The following is an 11,679-nucleotide window of genomic DNA, read 5'->3' as shown; positions in this document are numbered from 1 at the left end:
GTGTATAACTGATGTATTATTATGATATACACCAAGGATACACATGTGTGGCACATCTGTTATACACCATGGTTGTACCTGTGTATAGATACCATTTACACTACTATGTATAATATATGAGTATAATTGACTTATACACTACTGGTTAACCACGTGTATAACCTCTGTTTACATAAGTATAATATGTGCATATGTAAGAAATACATATTTGATATACTCACCAATGTATAATTGTGGTGTAACTCAATGTAGTATATCTGATGTGAATATCTTTACTATTATAAGATTAGAGGTTTCATATTAAAAAATTTAAAATTGTACAACATTGAGTAAACAACATGAAATGTGTCCAGTAGTGTTCACTTTGATAAAAGTAGCAGGTACATCATTCTTCTTCTATATAGGTCTCATCATCAAACGACGTCTACAGACAAAAGAAATCACTTAACAATGATTCAAATGCTCTTTTGTGGCCTTACCAATGAAACGAAGCTGATAAATTCACCAGATGTACATGTGTGGACATAATTCTTCTTCCTAGTTCACATCTCCTAAACTCCACACACTGTTCTACAATAGAAAAGGTGTATTCTCCAATAGACAACTATGAAAAGCTATTATACCTGTTCACTGCATAAACACAGTTAACTCAATCATGATCATGTGCCTGGCATCTACACAATGAAGTATCAGTAGCATGTGATTCTACAATTCAGCCCTACAAAATGAATACTTTAAAATAGTTAGTCAGTAATACGACAACAGACATACCTGTAACTATTGAAATGCTGTGCAATCATAATAAGCAGCAGCAGTTCCATTGCCACTATCATTGAAAAGAAAAATTAAAGCTGGCAAGAAAGAAGCACTACTGCTTACCAAGCTATTATTATGTCAGTGCATGATGCAGCAAACTATGCCGCCAAAGCAACTTCCATACAATACCTGCATTGAATCATCAGCCCGTAAAACAGTATAGACAACAAGTAAACTAACAAACCTTTTAAATGTGCTTTTGTACCTAAAGACAAAACTACATAAACAGAAACTTTAATGAACCACACGCACAATTCATGTACGCTTACCGTGATACTAGTGGAGCACGACGCCTTGACCTAGTCTTGAGAGCGATACAACTACGCGCGTCTAGCTAACACCTAAAAGATTAATATTTAGTACACCACGGCAATAAGAAGTGAACATTAATAGCTACACTGACTCACCTCTGGAGGCGGTGCTCACATAAAAGTGCCTCCGACCCGACAGAACAGTGCGCAATAAAACAAAGTATCATCGATAAAAACTCGGATGAAAAGAACTGCGCTAGACTTCACACACTGCTAGTCTGAGCTCTCGGCAAAAGAGGTCTAACCGCATCCGGTTGTAAAACTAGTGTTGCTTATAAATTCGAACACTTACGAATCACGTGATTTGATACTCTGGAAGAGCTCATCGTCCTAGACCACCGCGCAAATTCCTACAGTTATGTGGCAAACTGGACAGACAGTAACTAGTTAGTTATTAGTGTTGATTCCGCTGTGAATACTACTTCACTACTACATTCCTCTTGGTGAGTGGATATGTTCATAGATCCTTAGAGTGTAAAGGATCTATGATATGTTTGTATTGTCCTTTACAGATTACTTAAGCATGTTATACTTTATGTACTAGTCTCACCTGGCTAGACCACTTTATCTTTGTAGGGAGAAAAATGGGTGTGGTCCAGTTTGAATAGTCGCACTCATTCTGGACACACCTCTAAGCATGACATCACTGCTTTTGCACGTGTTAGTCCCACTGTGTCATATTATGTGTCTCACTGTGTCATAATATTGTATGTCTCGCTGTGTCATTTTGTATCTCCCACTGTGTCATATTGTATAGCCGGTCACCATCATTGGTACGACGCTTTGATAGACCACCACCATCCGAAGTGTAGGTTAAGAGTGATGTATCAAGTATTATGTACAGATGATTTAGTTTGTATGTATGTTCAGGAGTCCAACAAATCTCGCATAGCCAGACTGACTAAGCCTTTTGCTATTGAGCAACATGCTTGTTTTGTATCCTGTTGTGTTCAAGCAAACACTGTGCCACATTTTAAAGTATAATAGTCTCAGAACCTAAACAGTAAGAAGATAATGGCTTTGCCAATTTGCACCAAGCAGTGGAACTTCCCCTGAAAAAGTTGGTCTAGCTATGTGAGATAGGAGGGTGTCCTGATATTCAAAATGAAATATAAATTCATTACAGTGGAACCTGTGTATTAAAGACACCTTGGGATCAACCAAAAATGTCCTGATTATTAAGATGTCCTGATTTTCCAGGTCAGTTTACATGTAAAAGCTGGTACTTTGGGGCCTCAACTAAGTGTCCAGGTTATGCAGGTGTCCTCTGTAAAACAGTAATTGTATATTCAGTCGAACCTCTCTAATCCAACACCTGCATAATCCAGAATCCGACTGAAATGTCATTTACCAACATTTTTGTATAGAAAACAACCTCTGTAATCTGACAACTCTGTACCCCATAATCCGACACAAACTGTGATTCTCTAGACTTGGAAATGCATTGTTTTTGACCTTTGTAATCTGACAGAGAATAATAGCGGCATTAGAATAATCACAGAAAATAATTTTTAAGCAACCAAAGTATTTAATTGGTTGACAGTAATAGAAAAAAGCTGTAATACTTACAAATTCTAAAATTAATTCATGTTTAAAACATTGTGTGATCTGTTTTACCTGTTATTTACTGCATAATCTGACATATTGTATAATGTCGGATTACAGAGGTGACTTGATAATCCAACAACCTCCTTTATTCAGCAAAATCTATGGCTCCCATTGAGCGTCGCATTAGAGAGGTTTGACTGTATACTGTAAAACAATCATTGTACAAACTGTTTGCTCATGGCTAAAATGACAGCTAAGAAGTATGTGCAATATGTTTCTGTAAAATTAATTATTGTGTACAGCCTACTTTGTGTCTGGTAACTTTTCAGGTGTGATATGTGTAGAGCAACCCTCTATGAGCACAATGATCTAATTCATGGAAATTTTGGCACCACAATGACCCAACTAACCTGGTGTAACAAATTTTGTATTGCAAAATGCAATAAAAGACATATCTCATGACACATAATAGATACCTCAGATTTTGTTGGAAAAGTAGTGCATGGCAAATAGATACCTCAGATTTTGTTGGAAAAGTAGTGCATGGCAATTTAAATGAGCTATAGAAGAAGGAAATTGGAGAAAATTTTAGTGCATCGATTTTTTTAAATTTCACGTAGGGCTACTACAGTAACTGAGTGTCATATGTTTGTACAGGTATGTGTGAAGGTCATCCTAGTTGATTACAGTGTTTATAGGGATTAGTGTACTGCAAGGATTCCATGTATATATGCATTCCTATTCATAGTGTGGGTGGCTACTGAAAGTTTTATGGTGTGTACTCCTGTTTCTACAGTACCTACACGATGTGATGGAGAAGGCTACACTGCAGGAGAAAACTGTGGTCTCCCCTGGAACTTACATCAGTGATCAAGCTTATCCTTTTTATGAACGAGATAAGTGAGCCTACATGTGTGTATAGGTAGGCTACAGTACATTACACATGCACACACACATATGCATAATAAATAGGGACCTGCCGATTATGCTGATAATTTTACCTATTATGCTATGCTGCACTGCTCAAAAAATTCACCTATTATGCTTAAATTAATGCTCAATATTTACCTATTATGCTCGATTATGCTCAATGTTCATGCCTTAGTTCATATGCTTTGCTACTAGTTTAACACTATATAGAAAGAAAAAAATGAGTGGCTGGAACACAAATAATAAATTCTTGCTGCATGCCTGCATGTAAGAGACAAGATCGATATACTCTAATAGAACAGTCAGTTTGATGATTGTTCTATTAGAGTTACTGACTGCTCTATTAGAGTATATCCATCTTATTTTGCAATTGTCATTTTCCCAGCAAGAGTTTACACTATCGTACAAATATTTAACCTATTATGCTGGCATTATGCTCAATGCTTTTAGGTACCTATTATGCTCAAAATTATGCTAACATAATCGGCAGGTCCCTAATAATAAATATTAATGCTACACAGTACACACATGCAAATGCACACACACATATGCATAATAAATATTAATGCTACACAGTACACACATGCAAATGCACACACACACACACACACACACACACACACACACACACACACACACACACACACACACACACACACACACACACACACACACACACACACACACACACACACACTGTTTTTACACTATGATGACTAAAATACTTGAATTGGCATTTTCTGGTTATACTCTGGTGGCTAAATGAAACCAGACCAGTGAGTGATATGAGATCAGCCATAATTTGAGACAATTATGATAAATTACTGAAATTCCTCTATAATCCATCCTCAGAGGATCTACGAAATTTTCTTGGAGGAAGCAACAGCAGCCTGTATGTACCTCATAGATTGTCAAGTTTCACTTTGTCATGCTTCACGTTCCAGTGGTGGTCTGGTAAAATGGCAATCATTGCTGTAAACTGGCATTACAATGGATGTTCATGACTGTACACAAACAAAGAATGTTGGGTGTAATCACATACATATAGTTAAAGAATCTGTGAATAATTCTACACTGTGCGTAGTAAGTGACCAATCTACAATGAATCATTTTTATTATAGACTAAAGTCTCCATCACACTATACGAAAGTATGCAGCTTACTTTTTGGTCTCTTGTATGACTTAACTGAAATCATACCCATAGTGCTAAACATAGTTATGAAGGCGTCAGCAGAAAATTTGGCTAAATAGAAAATTCCATAGTAACGAGTTTGGTCTGGGATGTGCAGACATGTGGTCGCGCCTACCCAGTGAATCAGCATTTGAGACAATTATGATAAATTACTGAAATTTCTCTATAATTCATCCTCAGAGGATCTATATATGAAATTTTCTTGGAGGAAGCAACAGCAGCCTGTATGTACCTCATAGATTGTCAAGTTTCACTTTGTCATGCTTCATGTTCCAGTGGTGGTCTGGTAAATTGGCAATCATTGCTGTAAACTGGCATTACAATGGATGTTCATGACTGTACACAAACAAAGAATGTTGGGTGTAATCACATACATATAGTTAAAGAATCTGTGAATAATTCTACACTGTGTGTAGTAAGTGACCAATCTACAATGAATCATTTTTATTATAGACTAAAGTCTCTATCACACTATACAAAAGTATGCAGCTTACTTTTTGGTCTCTTGTATGACTTAACTGAAATCATACCCATAGTGCTAAACATTATAGAGTTATGAAGGCGTCAGCAGAAAATTTGGCTAAATAGAAAATTCCATACAAACGAGTTTGGTCTGGGATGTGCAGACATGTGGTCGCGCCTACCCAGTGAATCAGCACTGCGGTGCACCATTACTCATGGAAAACAACAGCACTTGCATGTGTCCAGCTCATTAAAATTTTCATTAGAGATAGGTACTATAACCAATCATATCAAAGAGGTGAGCATATGCTCGCTTCCAGTGGTTTTACACGTTTCTCTACGCCTGAATAGTCCGTACTAAATATATATTATGTAAGGCCTACTTGTTCTTTCAGTGTGTGCTATCAAACGTTTGGGTAGCTGGCCTTTGTAACAAAATTTATTAAGGAAGAACAAGTAGCCATGTGACTATAGTGTTACTACAGGTGACTATATTAATATCACAGTCTTGGCCAAATGTATGTATGCATGTTGCTAGTTACCACTGTGGCTTACATACTGTTCTTAAAAGTTAAATTGACTACCTACCTTATATAGGACTTAATAATAATTTTCAAGTATACAGATCCTCCTAATACTTTGTGTATGATATGACGATGAAGCCAATGTTCCCGGTACTGCAGCGGTATAAATGTGGTGTACGACATTACCCAAAAGCATAGATGTTATGTACGCCAACAGTCATGTTCCACCAGCAACTGTTAAGTATGCCTAAATACTGTATAATTAAAAAAGCATCGATGAAATGACAACAAATGCTAGAAATTTTTGAGGGGTGAAATTCTTGCAAATTTGTGAATATTGACAGTTTTCTATATAATTTTATATTGATGAAATCATTGAGTGATTACCTTAGTGAAGTAATGTATAATGATGCTCTCTAGATTTTGTGAATTTAAAGTCATGTTTTACACAGTTTTGCACAGTTTTGTCCCTCATAACCTATAGCCTGTGTGCACTTACTACTGATATTCTTGGTATGATAGATTCAACCAGTAAAGTGTGCCAGATTCACTCAGTAGGGAGTACTCAAGTTGTACGATGACCTTTGTGCACTAACAACCGATATCCTTGGCAGATTCGGTCAGCAAAGAGTACTGAAGTTATAATGACAGACAATCGGTAAGTATGATCATGGCCTTTGCATACTAATAACAGCTTATATTCTTGACAGATTCAGTCAGCAAAGTATACTCAAGTTATTCAATGGACAATAATGACCATGGTCTTTGTATGATGGACAACTTGCAATAGCCTTTTGTGCACTAACAATCAATATCATTCGGCCATCAAGGAGTACCCAAGTTTACGGCAGACAACTGCTAAGTATGACCACGGCCTTTGTATAATAATGACCGATATCCTTGGCAGATTCACTCAACAGAGAGTACCCATGTGTACGATGGACAGCTGGTAAGTTTTCACTAGCATTTGTTCACTAACAACTGATATCCTTTGCAGATTCAGTCAGCGAAGAGAACTGAAGCTGTATGACATACAACTGGTAAGTACTGTATGTCTGAGCATTCACAACTTTACAACTGTTCTGAGCATTTACAACTTTACAACTGTTCTTTTGCAGTTTCTTTCAGTCAGTTATAAAGTTGTACCATAAATTTTATACTGGTAATTGTAGCCTATGTGCTCTTTAAAATAACTATGTCTTGGCAGATGCAGCCTGGTGAAAATAGTACTACATGTATGGCTTGAATTGATGTACAGCAACCACCAACTGGGTCAGGCCTGGTGTAGATGAAGAAAAGCCACCATGACAGAGAACATCTTAATGTTTTTTTTCTATACAAATGTAATTCTACATAAAGGCAAGCTTAGATTAATGCCACTTGGGATGACAATGGAGCTGTTGTTGTGTGTGTTACAGTTTATTGAATTACATTTTTATACATAAATTCTTTAAAAATAGCACAGAATACATAAGAATTTAATAATAAGTTAGCTGTATGTACTGTGCCCACGTAGCCATGCCAACAAGCTGTGGTAAGCTATACTACATTGTGTATATCTATTACATATGTACACATGATGTATACACACCAGTGTATAGCAGCCAATTTGTAATACACAGGATATACAATTATAGTATATCATATTCATACATACCTGTGTAAATTGAATGTATAATTGAGTTATGCCTACTAGTGTGCACCTGAGTATATCAAACTTTTTGCACAGTGCCCTACAGTCACTAGATACCCCTACAGTCACTAGATACCCCTACAGTCACTATACCCCTATACCCCTACAGTCACTAGATACCCCTACAGTCACTATACCGCTATACCCCTACAGTCACTGTACCCCTATACCCCTACAGTCACTGTACCCCTATACCCCTACAGTCACTGTACCCCTATACCCCTACAGTCACTGTACCCCTATACCCCTACAGTCACTGTACCCCTATACCCCTACAGTCACTATACCCCTATACCCCTACAGTCACTATACCCCTATACCCCTACAGTCACTAGATACCCCTACAGTCACTATACCGCTATACCCCTACAGTCACTGTACCCCTATACCCCTACAGTCACTATACCCCTATACCCCTACAGTCACTATACCCCTATACCCCTACAGTCACTATACCCCTATACCCCTACAGTCACTATACCCCTACAGTCACTATACCCCTATACTCCTACAGTCACTATACCCCTATACCCCTACAGTCACTATACCCCTATACCCCTACAGTCACTATACCCCTACAGTCACTAGATACCCCTACAGTCACTATACCCCTATACCCCTACAGTCACTATACCCCTATACCCCTACAGTCACTATACCCCTATACCCCTACAGTCACTAGATACCCCTACAGTCACTATACCCCTATACCCCTACAGTCACTATACCCCTATACCCCTACAGTCACTATACCCCTATACCCCTACAGTCACTATACCCCTATACCCCTACAGTCACTATACCCCTATACCCCTACAGTCACTATACCCCTATACCCCTACAGTCACTATACCCCTATACCCCTACAGTCACTATACCCCTATACCCCTACAGTCACTAGATACCCCTACAGTCACTATACCCCTATACCCCTACAGTCACTAGATACCCCTACAGTCACTAGATACCCCTCACTAGATACCCCTACAGTCATACCCCTACAGTCACACTGCTGCCCTCACTAGATACCCCTACAGTTACTGCAGTCATGTTATGGCTTTGACCATGTACCGAACTAGTCTCGTGTAGCCAGACCCTATTTCTCCACATGGCACTTATCGATTGGAAATTATAAGCTCCTGCTCTGATAATTTCCAATTGTTAAGTGCGGTGTGGAGAAATAGGGTCTGGCTATGCAAGACTAGTTCAAGGAATATAGTTTAGTCTTGCAATAGGCTAGCTTATTTCATGAACCATGCCCTCTTTAAAATCTGGAATGAGTGATACTGTTTGTGGAGTCCACATACGTCTACAAACACTATCACACAACAGGAGCCACACTACTTTCAGTATGGTAAGTTGAAGCTTCATAAATTTTCACATGATAAAATTTCACGGTAGTCATAGTAACTGCAAAAACCATGAAAATTATGCACTGCAAAATATTTCCTGGTATACGGTATATTGTGAGTGGAAATTTGTGAATCATCAAATTCAAAATGACAAACTACTTCCATTGACAGTAAAAATGTACAAGAATTTTATGCTAATGACTCAATTCCAAAAGGACTCATGAGAGAACAAAAGGTATACATAATTCAAAATGGAAGTATGCATGAACACTGTATAGTTTACTTAACTGGTACACAGTGCACAACTTTCTATTTCAATAATAATAATATAAGTACATATTATGCAACTGGTGAAATACATGTAGTAAGGGGAAGATCCAGGTAGAGGGGTCAAATAAGCTCAGATCCAAACCATTTAGCTAAAAGGGCCACTCTGAGGCATGCATGGAAACTGGCTACTAAAACAATCACTTCTAAGTAGTATTTCACTGCTAAATTTTCAGTGTTGGGCAAGTTACTTTGTAAAAGTAACTAGTTACATATTACATATTACTTGCAGCAGAACTATTTAGTTACAGTTACATATTTCCCATAAAATAAAGTAACTGTAATAATGTTACATATTATATTAGGCCACTCCAAATAAATTCTCTGTTTCCCGTCCTGGGCTCAAGCATATTTGCATGCGGGCGGGCGGTTCATTTCCATTATTCATTATAAGATTGGCAGCTTTTCAAACCATTATTTACCTGGCACAACCATAAAAAGCTGCTTAAATGCATGCTTAACTTCACCTTAAGCTTGTTCCTTCCTTTTTAAGTTGCAAAAATAACACAAACGTGAAGTTTGTGCCGACTTGATAGCACTGCTGACACGTGAGCTGACATGGTTTCAAGTGAGCCTGTCAGTATGCAACAATAACCGGAAAATAATGGAAGAATACGGAATAATGGAATATTTAGAGCTGACAGTAACTAGCTGCGGGCGGTGGACGGGAAACAGAGAATTTATTTGGAGTGGCCTTATTACAGTCATTGCATGCTGCAAAAAAACACTGATAGGTCATTAATTGGGTATAGCTACCCCATTAACAGCTGGGACTCAAGTTCACATGTTGCGTGTAGCCTTTTTTCAATTGACAGCTAGTTAGGCCACTCCAAATAAATTCTCTGTTTCCCGTCCTGGACTCAAGTATATTTGCATGCGGGCGGGCGGTCCATTTCCATTATTTCATTATAAGATTGGCAACTTTTCAAGCCATTATTTGCCTGGCACAACCATAAAAAGCTGCATAAAAGCATGCTTAAGCTTGTTCTTTCCCTTTTAAGTTGCAAAAATAGCACAAACGTGAAGTTTGTGCCGACTTGATAGCTCTGCTGACACGTGAGCTGATCCTGTTTCAAGATGGCTTTTACTGAGCCTGTCAGTATGCAAGTATAACCGGAAAATAATGAAAGAATACAGAATAATGGAATATTTAGAGCTGACAGTAACTAGATGCGGGCGGTGGACGGGAAACAGAGAATTTATTTGGAGTGGCCTTACTTTGTGTCCACAGCCTTAAGCTGTCACGTGTGAAACTACCACCTCATCACGTGACATGATTGCGTTGTTGGACAATGTGCAAATCTTGGTTATAAGTGAGAAGCTAGTGAATAAGCTTCATTCAGTAGGCCTCGTTACTTCGTTGTGGTTAGGCGTTACTCAGAGGATTACTAACGAGATTAGTAAAATCGTTACTTTTAGTAATAATATTACGTCATATTAGACTCGTTACAGTAATTATATTACTTAGGTAACGCGTTACGTTTGTAAGTAAAGTATCTTGCGTTATATTACCTGTTTTCATAGCGTATTTCGTTATATTACTTTGTTAGGCCAATGAAACTTGATTACCAGTTTCTCGCTCAGATTTTTGAAAATTTGATGAGGGCGGGCGGTTATTATTCATTATTCATTATTTTCCAAAAGCACAACACACATCCCAATCATGAAGATTTCTACCAAAAAAGTGAGATCTGCATAGCTAAAATACGTTACTAATCCATATAACAAATGATTTTTCCATTAGAGTATAGCTGATTGTTCCATTAGAGTAAAAGTGACTGCTCTATTAGAGTATTTCAATCTGAAATACCAATAATGAAATTCCGTGCGGGTGTATCAAAAGCATGCGGGCGATGACGCGAAACTGCTAATCAAGTTTCATTGGCCTAATACCACAAAAGTAATAATATCACGTAACGCGTTACATATCTCGTAACGCGTTACATAACGCGTTACTCCCAACACTGTAAATTTTCCCTTTTAGGCCTTTGCTGAAGGTTGTAAAGCATAAAAATCCACTACTATGCTATTAATGGCTTATGTAACACTTGCAACACAATATTTATTTTTAGAGGTGCTTGGTACTCATGAAGGTGTGATAATTGGATTTTGGTTTCAGGTGATTTTGCATTAAAAAAAAGTAATGTGTCTCACTCTACTTATAAAGTACATCATAAAGGAGGTGGGTATATCTAACTCTCAATATCACCATTACAAACACACTGTGCTCAAACCCTCCTACTTCAATCTGTAAAACTGGCTGTAATAAATTAATACCTTTAAGTAAACAGAAGACTTGTTGCTAACTCTTGATTAAACTAATGCAATAAGTCCCCAAAACTTCTGCATGAATGGTTTTTAAAAAGTGATATGACTCAAAAGGAAAAGGGGAGCATCTTTGCTCTAAATACTCTGGATCCACCATTGATAGTGGTACAGTAAAGTAATTAAATGTACTGGTTTGAAGTTGTACTAAAAATATATAGTTATGTTTTAACGAGTCATGTATGGCTACCTGGCCTTA

The 11,679-nt window shown here is 37.7% G+C and overlaps 2 long non-coding RNA genes across 9 annotated transcripts; one reads left to right on the top strand and one right to left on the bottom strand.

Moving 5' to 3' along the window:
• Positions 1-271: 271 nt before the first annotated feature.
• LOC136269341 (uncharacterized) lies at positions 272-1,449 on the bottom strand. Its single transcript, XR_010707281.1, has 8 exons — positions 1,224-1,449; positions 1,086-1,157; positions 1,001-1,033; positions 880-945; positions 772-826; positions 624-718; positions 480-570; positions 272-424 (listed from the first exon to the last, which is right to left on the bottom strand). It is a non-coding gene; the product is annotated as an uncharacterized lncRNA (long non-coding RNA).
• On the top strand, positions 1,307-7,229 carry LOC136269342 (uncharacterized). 8 transcript variants are annotated; one of them, XR_010707285.1, is made up of 9 exons: positions 1,307-1,570; positions 1,885-1,935; positions 2,254-2,327; positions 2,793-2,866; positions 3,472-3,575; positions 6,306-6,441; positions 6,494-6,732; positions 6,781-6,823; positions 6,991-7,229. It is a non-coding gene; the product is annotated as an uncharacterized lncRNA (long non-coding RNA). The 8 variants fall into 8 exon arrangements; XR_010707287.1 differs by lacking the exon at positions 2,254-2,327 and having other exon boundaries at positions 1,310-1,570; XR_010707283.1 differs by lacking the exon at positions 2,793-2,866 and having other exon boundaries at positions 1,310-1,570.
• Positions 7,230-11,679: the final 4,450 nt, after the last annotated feature.

Source organism: Dysidea avara, chromosome 10 (genome assembly GCF_963678975.1).
Source record: "Dysidea avara chromosome 10, odDysAvar1.4, whole genome shotgun sequence".
Lineage (NCBI taxonomy): Eukaryota > Metazoa > Porifera > Demospongiae > Dictyoceratida > Dysideidae > Dysidea > Dysidea avara.
Note: the sequence above shows the minus strand (reverse complement) of the source record. Positions and strands in the feature narration are given on the sequence as shown.